This window comes from Otolemur garnettii, unplaced genomic scaffold (assembly GCF_000181295.1).
Source record: "Otolemur garnettii isolate 467f Iridium unplaced genomic scaffold, OtoGar3 scaffold00170, whole genome shotgun sequence".
NCBI lineage: Eukaryota > Metazoa > Chordata > Mammalia > Primates > Galagidae > Otolemur > Otolemur garnettii.
In genome coordinates, this window is record NW_003852565.1 from 1,773,445 (window position 1) to 1,775,405 (window position 1,961).

A 1,961-nucleotide genomic window follows, 5' to 3' on the forward strand; every position below is an offset into this window, starting at 1 on the left:
TTTCAAAATGTATATGAAAACACTACACTGTACCCCATGTTTGCATTAATGTATACAGCTATCATTTAATAAAAAGAAAAAAAAATCCTTAAAGTAAACATGGATGTTTTACTCTCTGGAATGCATGTGTGAATTTAAAAGTGATACTTTCAGGGTTAAATACCTATGACAAGGAAAGTATTGACCATATTAGTACAGTTGGCATTTGGAAAAGTGTCAAGTGAAGGAATTTTGAGGAAGATGTCTAGATATGCTACGCAAAGTTAGGGGTGACATTAAATGTCCAGGGTACTCATGGTCAAGTTCTCTAGTCCCATCTGGAATTTTACTTCTAGAATAGGTATTTGTGCTTGAAAAGGAAATAATCAGAGGTATGTCAATGGAAATAGTGAATGAGAGGGAATCTTGGCCTGCTGGGATAACCATCACCTGTATTTTAAGACATAGCTGAGCCTTAAGTAAGAATAAGGAATGAAATAGATGATTTCTACAATGTCTTTCTGTTTTAAGATAAATTTTTTTAGTATATTTTTCTTGTATATATGTAAACTTAGATATTCAATGCATTAATATGCTAATAAAAAAAAAAAAAAAAAAGACTGGGACGGTTGACTGATTTTTCCAAGACCAAAATCCCCAAACAGACAACAAGACACACAAAGAAAAAGAAAAACATGGCCCAATAAAAGGGAAATACGAAGTCTCTAAAAATCAACCCTAAAGAAATGGAGGCATATGAGTTAAAAGATAAAGAATTCAAAGTAACTGTCCTAAGGATAATGAATGACATGAAAGAGAACACAGAAAATTAGAAGAAATCAGGAAAACGGTACAGGAACAAAATTAGAATATTACACAACAGATAAACACTAAGAACAAGAACCAAACTGAAATACTGGAGCTGAAGAATACAATAACTGAATTTTTAAATTCTCTAGAGGTACTCAATAGCAAGTTTGACCAGGTGGAAGAATCAGTGAATTAAAAAACAGGGCTTTTAAAAATATCATGACCGTGAAGCAAAAATCATGAAGAAAAGTACAGAGAGCCTATGGGATTAAGATATACCATGAGACAGAACAACATATGCATTATGGAAATGCAGGAAGAAGATAACAAAGTGAAAGCTGCCAGCAGCCTATCTGAAGAAATAATGGCTGAAAATCTCCCAAATCTGAGGACAAAAATGGACATACATAATCAAGAAGCTAAAAGAGCCGCAAATAGAATAAATCTAAAGAGATCTAGACAGAGACACATTATAATTAAGCTGTCAAAAGTCACAAACAAGGAGAATCTTAAAAGCAGAAAGGAAAGTGACTCATCATGTAGGCAGCTAATGGAAACTCCTATCAGATCGTATTATATTTCTCAGCAGAAACCTTGCAGGCCAGAAGGGAACTGGATAATATATTCAAAATGCTGAAGGAAAAACAAAACTGTCAACCAAGATACTCTATCTGGCAAAACTGTCCTTCAAAAATAAATGAGAAAGTAAGACGTTCCCAGAAAGATTAAGGCAGAAGGAAGTCATCATAATGAAACCTGGCTTACTAGAAAAGCTGAAGGGAGTCCTTCAAGGTAAAGAGGAAGAATGACAATCAGAACATTAAACCATAGGAATATATTAAAATCCCTGGTAAAGGTAAATATTCACAGATATAAAATCCTGTAGTACAAATAATACAGATGCATGAATCACTTTTAAATCCAGTACAGAAGTTTTAAAACATTAAGGATAAAAGGTAATTTTAAAACTACATTAACAGGTTAACAATATACAAAGAAGAAATCTGTGTTATCAATAACGTAAAATGGGGGGAAGACAAATATAAGAATTGTTACATGTAACTGAAGTTAATTGTTATCAGTTTTAAATAGATTGTTGTAATTTTATGATGTTTTACATAATTGCAACAGTAATGCCAAAGAAAATACCTATAGAATATATACACAGGCTC